Here is a 19801-nt window from a genome sequence, read left to right as displayed (position 1 = left end):
TTGGTACAACAAGAGTTTATTAAGTGATCTTTAAAGTCACACATACTGTAAAGAGCATTTCAAAATTCAAACCCAGATTTTTTTTAAAAAAAACAGCAGAGTGGCTCAATGGTCACAGAAAATCATAAAAATGCAGGGGGGAAAACACAAGCTTCCAGATTCTTGCAAACCCCTCCCCAACTGTTCCCCCAGCCACCCAGCACACAGAAATTCAAATCCAGATTTTTTTAAAAAAAACAGCAGAGTGGCCCAATGGTCACAGAAAATCATAAAAATGCAGAAAAAAAAACCACAAGCTTCCAGATTCTTGCAAACCCCTCCCCAACTGTTCCCCCAGCCACCCAGCACACAGAAATTCAAATCCAGATTTTTTTTTAAAAAAACAGCAGAGTGGCCCAATGGTCACAGAAAATCATAAAAATGCAGAAAAAAACACACAAACTTCCAGATTCTTGCAAACCCCTCCCCAACACCAAGTCCTTGAATTCCAAACACCCCAACCCAAAATCCAACCCCCCCAAAAAAAGTTTTAAAAGCTTGACTTACCAAATGGGGGCAAAAGAAGTTTTGGAAAAGCTTCAAAAATCACCAAAGTCTTTAAAAACCTCAAAAAAGGCTACTATGTACACTGTGTTCTATTCATTGCTCCTCAAAGTCACGTCGCAACTGTATTAATGGTGTTAAGAAAAAGGAAACAAACTTGCAAGACGTTTTCATCTTGCGAAGCAAGCCCATAGGGAAATTCGTCTTGCGAAGCAGCTCAAAAAATGGAAAACCCTTTCGTCTAGCGAGTTTTCCGTCTTGCGAGGCATTCGTCTTGCGGGGCACCACTGTTCATGGAGGGTGAGGCTGTTGATAGCTATTGATGGCTATTGATGTCTCTGAATACTGGTGCTGTTGTCCTTGGGTACTGCTTGCAGGCTTCCCGTGAACATCTGTGTGAGTGCCTGGAGACAGTTGGAGGATGGATGGTGGCTAACGGATTGAGGTTGAATCCTGACAAGACAGAAGTACTGTTCTTTGGGGATAGGGGGCTTTTCAACATCTACATGCAGCCATTGGGAGAGATCATCAGGGGGTTTGGGTTGGGTGTTCATCTATATGCGGATCATACCCAGCTCTACCTCTCTTTCAAATCAGAACCAGTGAAGGCGGTGAAGGTCCTGTGTGAGTGCCTGGAGGCGGTTGGAGGATGGATGGTGGCTAACAGATTGAGGTTGAATCCTGACAAGACAGAAATACTGTTTGGGGGTGGACAAAGGGTGCGCAGGTGTGGAGGACTCCCTGGTCCTGAATGGGGTAACTGTGCCCCTGAAGGGCCAGGTGTGCAGCCTGGGAGTCATTTTGGACTCAGAGCTGTCCATTGAGGTGCAGGTCAATTCTGTGTCCAGGCCAGCTGTCTAACTGCTCCATCTGGTACACAGGCTGAGACCCTACCTGCCTGCTGACTGCCTCAGCAGAGTGGTGCGTGCTCTGGTTATCTCCCACTTGGACTACTGCAATGCACTCTCCATGGGGCTACCTTTGAAGGTGACCCAGAAACTACAACTAATCTAGAATGTGGCTGCTAGACTGGTGACTGGGATTGGCCGCCGAGACCATATAACACCGGTCCTGAAAGACCTACATTGGCTCCCAGGAGATATCCGAGGACAATTCAAAGTGTTGGTGCTGACCTTTAAAGCCCTAAATGGTCTCTGCCCAGTAGACCTGAAGGAGTGTCTCCACATCCATCGTTCTGCCCGGATACTGAGGTCCAGCTCCAAGGGCCTTCTGGCGGTTCCCTCCCTGTGAGAAGTGAGGTTACAGGGAACCAGGCAGAGGGCCTTCTCGGTATTGGCACCCGCCCTGTGGAATGCCCTCCCATCAGATGTCAAGGAAATAAACAACTATCTGACTTTTAGAAGACACTAGGGTCTGTCGGGTGGCAACGGGGCCTGTAGGGCAGCACAATGGCTGCTGGGTGTTGGGGGTGGGCCTCTGGGCCACATGGGAGCTTGAAGGTAGCACAGCAGTTGCTATCTGACTTTTAGAATACATCTGAAGGCAGCCCTGTATAGGGAAGTTTTTAATGTTTGATGTTTTAGCGTGGTTTTAATATTTTGTTGGGAGCAGCCCAGAGTGGCTGGGGAAACCCAGCCGAATGGGCAGGGCATAGATGATGATGATGATGATTAATTTGGTTGGCCAGTGTGAGAACAGGATGCTGAAGTAGATCTTCCAATATCTCAAGGAGAGGAAATACAATAGCCACCTTCAAATATCTCAAGGGCTGTCACATGGAAGATGGAGAAAGCTTGGTTTATCCTTCTCTGGAGGGTAGGAGAAAACAATGGCTTCAAGTTACAAGAAAAGAGATTCCAACTAAACATTAGGAAGAACTTTCTGACAGTGAGAGCTGTTGGGCAGTGGAACGGTCTCCATTGGGAGATTACGAACTCTCCTTCCTTAACAGTTTTTAAGCAGATGTTTGGTGTGATTTGGCATGGATGATCTCATTGAGATTCCTGAATTTCAGCAGGACTAAAAAACCCTTGGGGTCATGTCCAATTCTACAATCATGTGATTCTCTGAGATTCATACTCCTTAGATGCCACAGTGTGACTGTGTTGGAGAAATTTATAAGGGGTTCCTAATGGTCCTTTACCTTTACCTTTTTATACTGGAGGTATTCCTCCCAAAAACCCCAAAGAAAAAGATGCAGACTCTAAGTGAAAGGATAGGCCTTTATTGAAAAGCAAATGTGTGTAGGGACAGCCTTAAAACTAAGGAGGAGGCTGCAGAGAATCACATCCAAAGCAATATTTTCATACACTCCCAAATTATACACATGATCTCTATTCACCAGTCAAAGGATCACAGCAATCTTAATAATTGCAACCCAGCGTCATCATCCTGAACCAATCACAATCAGTTGGCTCTTCAGATCAGCCCTCATCATAATATTATGTGATTACATACATTTTTCAATGTCTTTCTTTATTAAGACTTTGACTAATTTTCCTATTCATTAAATGCCTTCCAAATGCCTTTCATCTATCTACAAAACAATGGAAGATTAATCACAATTGCCATGCTGAGGCATTTCTCTTTTCGGGCATACAATGGCCACCATAGATTCTAAAAGTTTATTTTATTTGTTTTGTGTGTGTGTGTGTGTGTGTGTTTGTGTTTTCTGGAACGGATATTCACTGCATACAGTACTAGTTCTGTACAGTATAAAGGAAGGAAAGCAAAGGCCTATTCAGTTTAGCTAGGACATAAACTCAAAAGAAAATGGGATCATCAAAAGGATACAGTTTTGTGAAATTGTAATTTTCTCTGTCAGCTGCAGCCTGGAACCCAAACACTGAAAATCTGGAAGTAAGTGTTCCAGTTTGCTAACTTTTTTCAGAAGCCAAACGTGCTTTGTTTTGAGTGTTACACTTCTGAGTTGAGTGCCACACTTCCGTTTTGAGTGCTGCACTGAGGTCTTTTTGTTTTTGTGACTGTGTGGAACCCAGTTCAGCTATTGATTGATTGATTGATTGATTGTGTGACTGCAGTACACTGTTTATTGCTTTTATTTTATGGAGCAATGGTCTTGTTAGATAGTAAAATTCATGTTGTATTGCGGTTTTAGGGGTTGTTTTTAAAAGTCTGGAATGGATTAATCCATTTTGCATTACTTTCTATGGGAAAGTGCGCCTTGGTTTTGGAACGCTTTGGTTTTGGTACGTACTGCCCGAACGGATTAAGTTTGAGAACCGAGGTACCACTGTATTGCCACCTGGAGCATCAGAGAACATGTCTCCTCCATCTTCTGCAGGACAGCCCTTCAGATTATTGAAGACTACTTTTATGTCTTCCCCATAATCTTCTCCAGGCTAAGCATATCCAGCTCCTTCAACTATTCCTCATATGGCTTGGTTTCCAGACCAGTCATCCTCCAGAGGTCATGTTCCACAGGACCCTGACTCTCCAAGTTCTCTATGTCTTCTTCCAGTTACCTGAGATCCTGAAACCAAAGATGCTGGGACCTTTGTTGAGCAAACATGTGCTTGACCAGTGAGCTAGGACCCCGCCTCATAGGTAGCAACCAACAGTTCCTCACAAGGAGTTTCTTCCAGAGGAAACAAAGGAAGGAAGCCTTTGGTACAACCCTGTAAGTCCAGTCACACACACACCATGGCTTCTTTCATCTCAGGTCACTATTCTTGCTTTCCTGAACCATCAAAGCTTTACCTACTCAGCTCCATCAGATGGCAGTTGATCATAACCAAAGCGAATATATAGCCAACTCTTCTAATAGTGCCTTGAATTCAGTTGTTGCCATTCTGATAACCAATGCCAGTGTGGTGTAGTGGTTAAGAGCAGTAGTCTCGTAATCTGGGGGAATGGGGTTCGCATCTCCGCTCCTCCACATGCAGCTGCTGGGTGACCTTGGGCTAGTCATACTTCTCTGAAGTCTCTCAGCCTCACTCACTTCACAGAGTGTTTGTTGTGGAGGAGGAAGGGAAAGGAGAATGTTAGCCACTTTGGGACTCCTTCGGGTAGTGATAAAGCGGGATATCAAATCCAAACTCCTCCTCTTCTTCTTCTTCTTCTTCTTCTTCTTCTTCTTCTTCTTCTTCTTCTTCTTCTTCAGTTTGCATCAGCTAAGCATGTTTACTCAGAAACAAGTCTTACTGAGTTCATTGGCTTTTACTCCCAATGAAGTTTGCAGCCTCGTTATTTCATAAACAGTTGCTTCCAGTATCTTTTTAAATTTATCCTTCCAAACATATTTTTCAACTTGAGTACTGGAGCGTTGATTGAAGTTTGTTCAGCTACAAAACTTTGCCTTCACTCACAAAGAAGTGTTCAAGGTTGAAAGATCACCTGTAACACGTTTTCTCTTTGTTGTGAACAGAGTACCCAAAATATAAACAATCCACAAAAAAATTGTGATTTAGGTCACAAGCTCACCTACATTTTGATTCTGCAGCTGTGAAGGGTTTCAAATAACAGAGTAGTTTCAGTTTTATACTGGTGTAAAAGAACAGATGACTTCTAATCTTGGAAGAAGAGGGCATTGCATTATGATCTGCAATACTGTTTCTTCCTCTTTCAGATATGTAAATCTTCTCTTGATTCCTTTGTGGCTATATATTTATAAGTGTAGTCTTTGCTTTGCTTTCGATGTCTTTGTTCTTTAGAATTCTCTGTTGTGATTGTACTTCCCGGACCACAAATCGTTTTTTATTATTATTGCAACTTGTGCTGGGAGTATAATTGGCAGCTCTCTTGAAAAAAACAAACCACAAAAACATAAATTTCATTATTCTGTAGAAAGTTTTGATATTCAGCAAAGTAGATGTTCAGTTGCTTTTGTTTTATATTTTGGCATCTTGCTAACAGTGAGTTTCTCCTTTTGATTGGAAAAGCTCAAGAAAATGAAAAGTGTTTTTGATTCAATTCTTCTTCGTTTTTTCCCCCTTGCTTTTTTCTTTCTTTCTGAAGTTTGAACAAAAGTTTGCCTTTGTTTCTGCAGTTACATATATATTGAAGAGCCATGTACTCATTCATACTTTCTGGCTTTACTAATGATATCTGCTTTCGTTAACCAAAATGGATCCCAACCAAGAAAATAATCAAAGAGAGAGGCTGATGGATTGGTGCATTAATTTCATGCTATCGGCAGGAACGGACCTTGGTAATATGCTGTCGTGTGCGAGGCGAACATTTGACACCCTCCCCACAGCCCTTGCAGTGCTGGGTAAACAAGACATGTGCTTTGGGAAGAAGATGTGAGGCTCTGGCAGGGAGTGAACTTTCCAGATAGATACAGTACGACCACATTGCGTTCATTTAACTTGTGCTATTTCAACCTTGTGCGGTTGAAGGCCAGCTGTTTGGAATTGTGCGTGTTAAATGCAAGCAAGGCAGAGAGGAGAGCTTAAAGGGTGTCCCATTGTAGAAAGAGTTTTTGAGCTCTCTGACTTACCCCTGTGTGGCAAGGCCTGCGCAGTGCGCCAGTTCTGGGATGCTATCATTGTGGGAATGTTCAGGGAGGCAGGAGAGGATATATTGTTTATTAGTATCCTTCCTAACTTGCGCTATCAAGTTACTTTACTTAGCAGAGCTTCACATTCCCGTTTTAAATGCACAGCGGATAACTGGTTGCAGGCTTGTGTAAGCCTCTCACTATTAGGTTCCTGGTAAGTTCCCTTATGGGGGATGTGGGTAGCGCTGTGGGTTAAACCACAGAGCCTAGGACTTGCCGATCAGAAGGTCGGCAGTTCGAATCCCTGTGACGGGGTAAGCTCAGTCCCTGTTCCTGCCAACCTAGCAGTTCGAAAGCACGTCAAAGTGCAAGTAGATAAATAGGTACCACTCCGGCGGGAAGGTAAATGGTGTTTCCGTGCACTGCTGTGGTTCGCCAGAAGCGGCTTAGTCATGCTGGCCACATGACCCGGAATCTGTACACCGGCTCCCTCGGCCAATAAAGTGAGATGAGCGCTGCAACCCCAGAGTCAGTCACGACTGGACCTAATAGTCAGGGGTCCCTTTACCTAAGTTCCCTTATATCTCTCTTAAAGGAAAAACACACACCACAATCTTGTGTAATGTATATAAAAGACGTTTACTCACATTCAGTTCACAGTTGGATCCCTGAAGGCAGACATCATTACATGTGGATCTGTCCCATATGGGGATAATCCTAGTGTCCTCTGTTGGCTGGAAGCTGCTCCAACGACGGAGGAAGTCAAAGAGAGAGAGAGTGCTGCGTGCCTTGTCCTTTTGTTACCTGGACAGGTAAGGTCACATCCACCTCTAGTCACATGCAAAGGAAGTATGTCCCAGCCAGGAGGAAACAGGAAGTTTTCAGCTAGCTGGACCAAACATTCCCCCATATGTCCACTCTAGGAAAACAAGGAATGTTGTACTTGACTGCTACTTATGTGCCACATCCCGCAATCATGGTACCATCCAAGTTCCTGTGGCATCTCATGTGAACATCCCTAGGCTTCCATAGTTTGTTAAAACTTGCTGAGAACTGTAACTCTGTGAGGTCAGAGTTCTTTGAGGAGAAGAAACTATTGTGTGTACACAGCATCAGAGAGATGGGACCTGGGGACCTTTCCCTGATGCAAAAGCATTGCAGTTCTGCACTTTATTATTCATTAATGCCTCCCACGGAACCACACACATGGTGTGGATTACTGTTCAACTGAACAATCTGAATTCCAGCAGCCCATCGTTTCTTCCCCTTCCTTCCTCTGCTTTCCAGCTACACTAAGTGAACATTCTTCAATTAGAGGCAGTCCCACAGTCCTACACAGGCAAAGCAATTTGATTTTTCAAAGGAGGCCAGGGATGCAGAATCTATAATATAACTTTCATCTTTAGAAAGAAAATTAGGCATGAACACTGAAGATGGAAATGTTGTTTCAGGGAGGTGTTGCATAAAGGATTTCATTTGTCTTCAAAGCGGATTCCTTCTTCTTCTTCTTCTTTTTCTTCCTTGCTTGATGATTAATTTCCCTTTTCCTGCAAGAGATGTTTTGTCTTCCTAGGCTTTGTTGTGGCTCTGCAGCCTCCTTGAGTGTCTTAACCTGGCCAGAATGTGTCCTTGAATATTATGATGGATTGGATGGAGAGGCGTGGGCATCTAGGAACCTCTGTGTGGCTGGAATATCACCTACAAAACAAAAATAAGAGTTAAATAGGTTGTTGCGCCCACCTTTGCGTCTTGCCACCACTGGTTGTGGGCCCCAGAAGGTTTCAGATGATGAAGTATGGCCCTCACGCTGAACGGGAAGCTTCCCCAGCCCTGCTTTTTATAAACATGTGGCCTATCCTTCAATGTTTGCTCAGAACCCAACCTCAGAAAAGCTATTTGGTGTATTCCCAACAATACACCTTACGGGGTCTTCACTGCGAGATCACATTCACCTGGTGCTATACCAGCTGCACTGGCTCCCGGTGGAGTACAGGATCAGGTTTAAGGTGCTGGTTTTAACCTTCAAAGTCCTATACGGCCTAGGACCCTCGTACCTACGGGACCGCTTCTCCTGGTATGCCCCACAGAGGAACTTACGGTCTTCAAATAAAAACATCTTGAAGGTCCCAGGCCACAGAGAGGTTAGGCTGGCCTCAACTAGAGCCAGGGCTTTTTCGGCTGTGGCTCCGACCTGGTGGAACGCTTTGTCACAAGAGACTAGGGCCCTGCGGGACTTGACATCTTTCCGCAGGGCCTGCAAGACAGAGCTGTTCCACCAGGCCTTTGGTCAGGGCGCAGCCTGACTCCCTCCTTGGCAATCTTTACAAAACTTTAGTTTACGGTTGCCATCAATTTTGATTTTAATTAATTTTTATAATGTTGCACTGTTTTAGTGTTGTTAGCCGCCCTGAGCCCGGCTTCGGCTGGGGAGGGCGGGATATAAATAAAATTTATTATTATTATTTATTATAATAATCGCTCCTTAGCAAATATTCTCTCCCAGATCAGGGTGTACATCTATTACGCAGATCTTGTTTGATCAAGAGAAAAATCCACCTTCTTCTTCTTTGATGATCAACCACGACCCTGAGATTAAGAATCTCGTGCTCTGCCACTGAGCTACTTCATCTCTGCTTGGAACCCATAGCTTCTTCTTCTTTGGCGATCACTCGTAGCCAAGTAAGTTTGTCTTCCATGAACACGGTCTTAACATTGAGTCCGTAAGTGACTGTGGAGGCCAATTCTGGATCCACACATCCTTTCACAGTGGGGATATAGGTTTCCAGGCGGGAGTTGATCACGGTGAGGGTTTGCCAAACGTACCTTCTCCTTAGCACATTTCTCCCTTTCGTCCTGAGTTTGAGCGTCTTCAAAGCCCATGACACCTTTGGTAAAGGCTGTTCTCCAGCTGGAGTGCTTGCAGGCCAGTGTTTCCCAGTTGTCAGTGTTTATACTACATTTCTTTAGATTTGCCTTGAGAGAGTCTTAAAACCTCTTTTGTTGACCACCAGCATTACGCTTTCCATTTTTAAGTTTGGAATAGAGTAGTTGCTTTAGAATATGATAATCAGTTATCCACACATGACCAGTCCAAATAAGTTGATGTTGAAGAATCCTTGCTTCAACACTGGTGATCTTCGCTTCTTCCAGTACACTGGTATTAGTTCGCCTGTCTTCCCAAGTGATGTGTACAAAATTTCAGAGACACCGTTGATGGAATCTTTCGAGGAGTTGGAGATGGCGTTTATATCAACATCCTCTAATGCTTTTTCTGACAGTTTTTGGTTTCCCCCCTTCCAACGCCTGAGTCACACTGAGGCAACCCAACCAAGGCAGCAGATGATCACCAGACTTTCACATCAAATGCCATGGTTTTGATCCAGACCATGAGTTGGTTGTATGGAACTCCCACTGAAATCAATGGGCCTTATCTTATGTCATAACTTATTTCAGTGGGGACTAAATTCAACTAACTTAGTCTGGATCCAACCCAATATGAACAAATAGCTGCAGGCATGCATTGAGTTTCATACTCCACAAAGTATATCTTGTGAACCACCATGAAATCTTGTGATGATGGGAAATATATAAATCTAATAAAGAAAATAATAAAAAATAAAATATGGCAAGTCCTCTTGAGGGCATTAATCTGGTCTTCACAGGTGATGCATTCATAGGTATTTAAGAACCACACTTGGGCTGACTATAGGTTTCTAGAAGCCCTCTAGTTGGTAAAAATAAACCACAATATTTATTTATTGAAGTACATTAGTAAATACATACACACATACACACACTCCTCCAGTCTTGTTTTATCGGCTGCAAACTATCTTAAACCAACAAATCAGCTAGAGAGGACCTGTGTAAAGGAAGGTTCTCAGCAGGCATCTACAGCACAGAATTACAGCTGCCTGTCTCATTGCCAAGGAGATGGATTTCCATGAGGCTGGTGCAGCCATGTTGTCAAGGCCTTGTTGTCAGGAAGCACTGACCGGTCTGGCAGCACCAGCAAGGCCTCATCAACTGAACACAGGAACCAGGGGGGCATAACCGGGTTAAGACAATCTCTAAAGTGACCTAAGGGACGCGGGTGGCGCTGTGGGTTAAAGCCTCAGCGCCTAGGGCTTGCCGATCGAAAGGTCGGTGGTTCAAATCCCCGCAGCGGTGTGCGCTCCCGTTGCTCGGTCCCAGCGCCTGCCAACCTAGCAGTTCGAAAACACCCCCAGGTGCAAGTAGATAAATAGGGACCGCTTACTGGCGGGAAGGTAAACGGTGTATTCGTGTGCTGCGCTGGCTCACCAGATGCAGCTTGTCACGCTGGCCACGTGACCCGGAAGTGTCTCTGGACAGCGCTGGCCCCTGGCCTCTTAAGTGAGATGGGCGCACAACCCTAGAGTCGGACACGACTGGCCCGTATGGGCAGGGGTACCTTTACCTTTACTAAAGTGACCTAGTCTTGAGTTATTTAGGCTTTTGTAAAGGGTAAAGGGACCCCTGACCATTAGGTCCAGTCATGACTGACTCTGGGGTTGCGGCGCTCATCTGGCTTTACTGGTCGAGGGAGCCGGCATACAGCTTCCAAGTCATGTGGCCAGCATGACTAAGCTACTTCTGGCGAACCAGAGCAGCACACGGAAACACCGTTTACCTTCCCGCCGGAGAGGTACCTATTTATCTACTTGCACTTTTATGTGCTTTCAAACTGCTAGGTTTGAGCAGGGACTGAGCAACGGGAGCTCACCCCACCACAGGGATTTGAACCGCGAACCTTCTGATCGGCAAGCCCTGGGCTCTGTGGATTAACCCACAGCACCACCCTTGGTAATAGAATATAGCCATCTTAACTAACAGCCGTGGGAAGCTTTGTTTATTTATTGCGTTTTACAGACCCCTATTTCCCAGGGACACTCCCGGACTTACAGAAGCCATCTTGGTTTCTGATTTGATCCTGGAATGTCCCACTTTTTCTTAGGACATCCCTATTTTAATCTGAGATATGTTGGAGGCTATTATGCATTTATAATCCCACTTTACCTCCAAGGTGAGTGTACAAGATTCTCCCCCCTCCTCATTTTAACCCCACAACAACATTGTGGGGACAGTGACTGGCCCCAGGCCACCAGGTGTTCTTCACAGCCAGGTAGAGATTTGAACCCTGGTCTCCTAGGTCCTGGTCCAACATACCAACAATCAGGTTTGTCCAATCCTCTGCTGAAGCCATCCAAATTGGCAACCAACGTTGTGTCTTCCGAAAGCGAATTCCATATTTTGGCTATGTGCTGGTGACGTACCATATTTTTCGCTCTATAGGACGCACTATTTCCCCTCTACTTTTTCGTCCTATGGAGCGAGTACAGGCTCCTTGGCTTCAGCAATAGCAACCCGAAGCCTCCGAAGCGCAGAGGGACAGCTCCCCCTGTGCTCCGGAGGCTTCGTGTTGCTTTCGCTGAAGCCGCCTGAAGCCCCCGGAGCGCAGCGGGAACTTCCGCTGCGCTTCGGAGGCTTCAGGCAGCTATCCGCAAGCCTTTGGAGCGCAGCAGGAGTTCCCGCTGCACTCCAAAGGCTTGCGGATAGCCGCCTGAAGCCTGGAGAGCGAGAGAGGTCAGTGCACACCAATCCCTCTTGCTCTCCAGGCTTCGCTTCGCTGGAGAGGCGCTGCACAGTTTTCCCTCTCTGCACAGCGCCCCTTTAGCAGAGTGGGAGGAGAAATGGAAGGGGCTCCATTTCTCCTGCCGCTTCGCTGAAGGGGCGCTGAGCAGAGAGGGGGAGAAATTTTTTTTCCTGTTCTCCCCCTCCTATGGTCCGGTGCATCCTATGGTCCGGTGCGTCCTATAGAGCGAAAAATACGGTACTTTCTCTTGTTTGCCCTGAATCTCTGGAGACATTGAACTCAGCAGCCGGTACAGTTCTTTCAGCAAAGGTGTTCCTTGTTGATAGCAGCCTGCCCCCCAGAGCAACCTAGCTCCGGAGTAAATATGTGCTGTGCGAAAAGTACTCGTAGTTTTCCAGGAGGTTAGGAAGCCAATCTGTCTCAAGTCCCAGCAATTTGCAATCACAACAACATCTTTCTACAAGTAGTTGCCTTGGGGTCAACCAAACACCTGCCCTTAAGCTTGCAAAGCACACTTTTAATTGCCGGCATTTGTTCCCGAGGCAAATGTTATCAGCTCTGCCAATCTATCACGGCTGTCTTTACACAGGTTCGCTGTCATGCATGGTTGAAGGTAGATTACATTTTTCATCTTAATTGAGGCGGCTAGATATGTAACCCTTGTCGAAAAATAAAAATAATTGGCACGTACCCTGCACCCTCGCCTCGCCCGATCATAATTAGATTATTCCTAAGTAGCTGGAATGCAAGGTACGCTGAAGTCATTTTAAAGTACACAGTTCTGGATTTGCATCGCTCTCTGAATGTATCCCTGAGACGGTGTTGAAATCAGCACTGACCATCTAGCAGCGGCCACAGACAATTTGGCCAGAGTTGCTCCATTTGTTGACTTTCTGTCTCTCGGGGGAATTTTGCTAGTGAGGATGGAGGGTGGGTGGCAAGAATTCGCCTCTGACAACAGGGTCAATACACCTTCCCAGAGCCCCCACAATGCAATGTCTTCAGTGCTGTGCAGGTGAAATCACTCAAAGCCATTCCAAACCTGGGGTGCCTCATTGCTTGGAAGTGCTTGACTGGAAGCAGCAGCAGACCTACGTTTTGGGGGCCCTGAAATTTGAAGTGTTATGGGGGCCTGTTCACAACCAGCAATGAGTTTTGGATAACCACTGTTAATCTTCTTCAATGGGCTTCTTTCACAACAGATCACCACACCTTGACATCTGTGCTACTGACTCTCAAGCTTTGTTGAAATTCAGTGGTACCTTGATGTGGCAATCACACAGGGTCCCCGGACGTTTCACCACCTATTGATCCCTGTGCCACCACTTTATTTCTCGCTGCCACCACCCAGGCCCTACCTGGTACAATACTGAGTCCAGTCAGGGTTAAATTGGAACATAAACTTTTGTTTATTTATTGCAGTTTAACAAGCGTGTGGTTTCATAAATGGTATCGGTCAATTTCATTCATGGGGTGCCTATCCAGAACTATAACTACCGCTACCTGCTCTCCCTCACTAAACCACCTCTCAGATATTTACCTGTCTTCCTAGCTCCTAGCTGTTCCTGATTCAGCTTATTTTGCTACACTAACTCAACCTACCCACAGACTCCATCCCAATTCACTCCCACTCCAGCCAACCAACCAACCAACTCCCAACGAACTCCTCCCTTCGCCCCTCCCAGAGCTGATTTTATAGTCCCTCTGACTCCACCCCCTGGGTCCTGATTGGGTAACCTGTTTAACTATTTAACCACTGAGAGCCAGTGTGGTGTAGTGGTTAAGAGCAGTAGTCATGTAATCTGGGTTCGCGTCTCCGCTCCTCCACATGCAGCTGCTGGGTGACCTTGGGCTAGTCACACTTCTTTGAAGTCTCTCAGCCCCACTCACCTCACAGAGTGTTTGTTGTGGGGGAGGAAGGGAAAGGAGATTGTTAGCCGCTTTGAGAATCCTGAAGGGGAGTGAAAGGCGGGATATCAAATGCAAACTCATCTCTTCTTCGTCTATTTCACCTCCAGCACTCTCATATGTTAATGTCACACTTGGTTCTCAAATTTAACCCATTCCGGAAGTCCGTTCCAAAACCAAAGCATTCCAAAACCAAGGTGCACTTTTCCATAGAAAGTAATGCAAAATGGAGGAATCCACTCCAGACTTTTAAAAACAACCCCCTAAAACAGATCACTTGCTAGATTACTTACACAGACACCACTTTCATGCTTGGAAATAATTTGCTTCTTTACCTCTATTGTTGTTCTGTCAATGGTTCTCTTGGCTTTACAGCTTTTATCCATTTCTGTAGTCACACAATCAATCAGTAGCTGAACTGGGTTCCACACAGTCACAAAAACAAAACAAAAAGCCACAAAAAATGCAACATAAATAGCAAAAACAGACAGACCTCAGCATAGCACCCAGAACAGAAGTGTGGCACTTAAAACAGAGCACATTTGACTTCCAAAGAAAGTTCGCAAGCCCAAACACTTACTTTCATGTTTGCAGCATTCGGGTTCCAAGTTGTTCAAAAACGAAGCTGTTCAAAAACCAAGGTACCACTGTATATACAACAAAAAACTGATCAATGTGAGTCATGCAACTCAAATTAGGTCTCCTATACCTAAATTGGGACACTGGTGGCGCTGTGGGTTAAACCACAGAGCCTAGGACTTGCCGATCAGAAGGTCGGCGGTTCGAATCCCCGCGACGGGGGTGAGCTCCCGTTGCTCGGTCCCTGCTCCTGCCAACCTAGCAGTTCGAAAGCATGTCAAAGTGCAAGTAGATAAATAGGTACCGCTCCAGCGGGAAGGTAAATGGCGTTTCCGTGCACTACTCTGGTTCGCCAGAAGCGGCTTAGTCATGCTGGCCACATGACCTGGAAGCTGTACGCTGGCTCCCTTGGCCAATAAAGCGAGATGAGCGCCGCAACCCCAGAGTCGGTCACGACTGGACCTAATGGTCAGGGATCCCTTTACCTTTTTATACCTAAATTGTTCAAGCAATGCGGACTGAAGTCACTTCTGGGGATCCTCTGGGATTAGGAGCCCTGAAGCTTAAGCTTCATTCGTTTCATTCTAGATCTGCCCCACTGTCTGGAAACATTTGAGTGATGGGCGAATTCAGTCTTTGGGAACTCCAGTAGAAACGTATTGACATAATGGGTGAATTGGAACTTAATGGTGCAATCCTCAGACAGCGTTGGCAGAGCAGCAGGATCACCAGCGCATCTGCAGCCAAGACACTCGTGGTGGCTGTGATGGAGAGTGGGGAATGAGGAAACTCGAGTCTGATCCTTGTGCCAGGTCCTTCCCTGCCCTGCTCTCAAAACACCCCATGGCAGGGTTTTCCACTGAGCTCCACCGACAACAAACACATAGAGCCCTGGCTGTATCAGGCCAATGGCCCATCTAGTCCAACATCCCCTGGCTGGATGTGGAAGAGTGTGTTAGGAGTTCAGCCTACACTCGAGTAGGACTCTGGCAGAGACACATGCCCGAATGGCATGTTCCCTCCCTCCTGGTCGATCGTTCAGGAGCTTCAAAAGCTTTCTTCTGCCCGAACATCACAACGACCGATGCCAACCGACACCGGCACACTTAGGGATCCGCAGAGTTTGCACAACTTGCGTGACAGACCTCAGCAACTCAGCATTTTGGCTAATCTACTTTATTGACATATAAACACACACGGAGCACTGCAACATGGCTCCTTCTCTCTCTAGCAATCAGACAGCAAAGAGAAAAAGAACAAAGGACAATAGTCCCACTTCACGGAACACAGTAACACAAACATCCTGTCTCTGTCACTTCCCACTCTGTGGAGTCAAAACATATACCGTCACGTGAAAGACAACAATCCCATGACTGCAATCATGGAGCAGGAATTCTAACAGAGTGGTGAGAGCTGCCTGCCCAGGGATGACACAGAAGACGATTTGGACCCTGGATCACAGTCCCAGTCCTGCTGGCACTCCTTCCCCTCTGATACCTTGATCAAAGAGAGTCCTGCACACTGCTAAGCAATAGGCCGGGCAGGTTCAGAGGCGATCCTCTTCGTCTTCTTAGGAACGATCCAGAGTGAGAGGCTAGAGGGGGAACGGCAGGGCCAGTGGTCAGTTTCAGCAATGTCTCTGCTGAATGAAGACAAGCCAGCAGACTCCTGGTGTTGTCCTTTTCTGTTAATAAAAAGCTGGCAGCATTCTGTGACTCCTGTGTTTCCCTGCCCTGTGGATGACTTGGGCTAGCCTGACAGCCCCCTGACACGTGGTCACAGTGGCCAACGTGAAGCCTGTAGGGAATCTGCAAGCACGACCAGTGCCGGATTTACGTACAGTGGTACCTCTGGTTACGTACTTATTTCATTCCAGAGGTCCGTTTTTAACCTGAAACTGTTCTTAACCTGAAGCACCACTTTAGCTAATGGGGCCTTCTGCTGCTACTGCGCCACCACTGCACAATTTCTGTTCTCATCCTGAAGCAAAGTTCTTAACCTGAGGTAATATTTCTGGGTTAGCGGAGTCTGTAACCTGAAGTGTATGTAACCTGAAGCGTATGTAACCCTGTGTACCACTGTATAAACTAAGCAAGCTATAGCTTAGGACCCCACTCTCTTGGGGGTCCCCCAAAAAATTAAAGGAAAAAACCCCTGGATGTACATTTCCAAAATATAAAATAAAAAAGAACTAAAATAAAACCTACATACAGCAACAGTGTTTTGTGTTGTGTAGGCTTCTGTGATGTGAGTCATGGGCCCCGCCTGCTAGCCTGCTCCCTAAAATATCACTGGTTTGCTCGTTTCTATATATAGGGTGCCTACATTCTACATGTGCAAATAACTTTAGAAACCTATTAGGTCCATAAATTGCCATATAGCATATATAGTGGTGCCTCGCAAGACGAAATTAATCCGTTCCGCGAGTCTCTTCGTCTTGTGGTTTTTTCGTCTTGCGAAGCACGGCTATTAGCGGCTTAGCGGCTTAGCGGCTATTAACAGCTTAGCGGCTTTAAGAAAAAGGAAAAAAACTCGCAAGAACTTGCAAGACGTTTCGTCTTGCGAAGCAAGCCCATAGGGAAATTCGTCTAGCGAAGCGACGCAAAAACCGAAAAACCCTTTCGTCTTGCGCGTTTTTCGTTTTGCGAGGCATTCGTCTTGCAGGGCACCACTGTATTCAACACAAAAATCAGCGACAATTTGTTGTTGACAAAGGATAGCTGGACATATAAAGGGCCCCATTACCTTCAGTAGCTTAGGACCTCATCAAACCTAAATCCGACCCTGAGCACGACTCCAGTACCAGAACACTCTCGCCATCTTTTTATTTTCAGCAAATGGTAGTCTTGTTTGCTTTCTGTCTCCGGAGGAATTTCGCTAGCTTGGGATAAGGATAAAGGTAAAGGTAAAGGGACCCCTGACCATTAGGTCCAGCCGCGGCCGCCTCTGGGGTTGTGGCGCTTATCTCGCTTTACTGGCCGAGGGAGCCAGAGCCAGTGTACAACTTTTGGGTCTTGTGGCCAGCATGACTAAGCCACTTCTGGCGAACCAGAGCAGCGCACGGAAACACCGTTTACCTTCCTGCCAAAGCGGTACCTATTTATCTACTTGCACTTTGATTTGCTTTCAAACTGCTAGGTTGGTAGGAGCAGGGACCGAGCAACGGGAGCTCACCCCGTTGCAGGAATTCAAACCGCCAACCTTCTGATCGGCAAGTCCTAGGCTCTGTGGTTTAACCCACAGTGCCAACCCCGTCTCTTTCAGTAGCTTAGGGCCTCATTAAACCTAAATCTGGCCTTGAGCACTACTCCAGCACAAGAACACTCTCGCCATCTTTTTATTTCCAGCAAATGGTAGTCTCTTTGCTTTCTGTATCTGGAGGAATTTCGCAAGCTTGGGATAAGGATGGATGGCAAGAATTCAGCGGAGACAGCATTTGCCGCTCACCTGCATGAGAATACTGTGGCGCTTGAGTCCTGCTTACAAGCTTTCTACAAGTATCTGGTCAGCCACTGTGAAAACAGGGGGCGCAGCTAAATGGGCTGTTGCCCCATTGTTCTCTCTCTGGTCACGCAAGGTTGGCAGGATTTTGAAACAATACGAAAACTTGCCTGACCCGCTTGGCCAGAGGCAGAAGTGGGAAATTGCAAACGCTGATCTGTCTTGAACCGCCTTCATCGCTCTGAGAAAAAAGAAAGTGCTATCTGCCTCTAGCTCAGGAAGCTTCCTCTCCTCTGAATTTAAGCTAATCACCATAAAAATGAGATTGCAGAGGCTTTGCCATGAATATATTCATCAGCTAGAAAATGGATCCTTGATTTCCCCCCCTGCTTGGAAAATAATTTGAGCGAGTTGGATTGTAAGAATTTTTTAAAAAATAGATAAAAAAATGGAACCTATCACTAGGAGGTGTTTTAAATAATTGTGGCAACTGAGCTGATTCAATTTTTTTCACCTTGCAATTATCGTGTGTGTGTGTGTGTGTGTATGTATATACATACTTTAATTCTCATTGCGCTTTATTTTGAGGTTCCCAATCTATTCCTGGTGCCAGAATATGATTCAGAATGAACTCCTGTCAAAACTATCTTTTACAACTGTCAGCAAACAAATCTAATATTCCAGAAAGCAATTTTAACGCAGTGCTTCTGACTGCGTTCAGCTGAAGAAAATGAATTTTCGGCTAAACCCTATCTCGACAAAATCCTCCATTTAATCACTTGGGAACAAAGTTGGAGGCTAGAAAATGCCAGGCATCATTCAGATATTAAGTGCAGGAAAGGTGTGTACAGAATCGCAAGGCAAAGAAAGGCACCCAGAATTATAGACACACACACACACCTTGGGGGGGGGGGGAATCAATTCGGTCCAAAAGCGTCTGAAAAACATCTACTGTTTTCACCGGCAATGCTGTGTGAATTTTGTTTTTATATTGTCGCAATACATATTGCCCCTTCATTGATAATAGAAGAAAGCATACCCTCCAGCATTTCTCTGATGAAAATAAGGATGTCCTATTCCCTAATAATAATAATTTTATTATTGCAACCTTTAGAAGACATCTGAAGGCAGCCCTGTATAGGGAAGATTTTTAATGTTTAATGTTTTATTATGTTTTTATATATGCTGAAAGCCGCCCAGAGTGGCTGGGGCAACCCAATCAGATGGACGGAGTAGAAATATTATTATTTATTAGTAATATTATTATTATTATTACTAATAACTATTATTAGTAGTAATAAATCAGGTCTTTGGCCTGATCCTGCAGTCTTTTCTTATGTGCTTATGAAATGTACCCACATAAAAAGCAAATTATTATTATTATTATTATTATTATTATTATTATTACTACTACTACTACTACTACTCCGCCTTTTTCCCTGACAGGGACTCAGTGACAGGGACTCAAAGTCTACAGATAAGAACTGCCAAAAAACATAGAAAAAACAATAATTAAAAACAATGATAGAATTAAAGCCAGTGCTTTTTTCTTTAAAAAGAATAATAAATGTTTAAGGGTACTCACATTTTGACTCAAGAAAATCACCATTTTACAGTTCAGATTGGGGGGGAAATAAATACAGTAAATGGACAAAAGTACAAAGATTTACAAAATGTTTTGGGGTATGCGTCCCCCCCAGTGGTTAAATCTATTTATTTATTTATTTATCTGCCTGCCTGTCTATCTAGTCGAGAATCCTAGATAACCCTCGGGGTCCTTCTATGCTTCTTTGAGTCTATATACCATATCAATAAATACCATAAAAACCTCATGACACCAGCCCTTTCCTTAAAAGCAGCCTGTTCCCAAAAGTCTGTTGGAAAAGCAAGGGGGAAGTCAGCCTAGCTTCTCTAGGGAAGGAGTTCCAAAGTCTGGGAGCCACCACCAAGAAGACCCTCTCCCATGTTCCTATAAAATTTTATTATTATTTTTGATTCTGAATTGATTTTAGAATGTATTTCAATTAATTGATTATGATTTTATGTAAACTGTGTTACTTTTACTGTTGTTAGCCGCTCTGAGCCCAGCTTTGGCTGGGGAGGGCAGGATATAAATATAAATATATTATTATTATTATTATTATTATTATTATTATTATTATTATTATTATTTTACCAAGAATGCCTGTGAGGGTGACGGGACCAAGAGAAGGGCCTCCCACTACGATCTCAAAGGCAGGTTCATATGAGGGGATGCCGTCTTTTAAATGGCTTGGACCTAAGCCACCTTAATCAGG

The 19801-nt window shown here is 45.1% G+C and overlaps 1 protein-coding gene across 4 annotated transcripts in view; it reads left to right on the top strand.

Moving 5' to 3' along the window:
* Window positions 1-19801, top strand: part of CRHR2 (corticotropin releasing hormone receptor 2) — a 202015-nt gene that overhangs the window by 104989 nt on the left and 77225 nt on the right. The gene's annotated exons all lie outside the window — the stretch shown is intronic.

The sequence above is a fragment of the Podarcis melisellensis genome (assembly GCF_964234715.1).
Source record: "Podarcis melisellensis genome assembly, chromosome: 12".
In the NCBI taxonomy this organism is placed as follows: domain Eukaryota; kingdom Metazoa; phylum Chordata; class Lepidosauria; order Squamata; family Lacertidae; genus Podarcis; species Podarcis melisellensis.
Note: the sequence above shows the minus strand (reverse complement) of the source record. Positions and strands in the feature narration are given on the sequence as shown.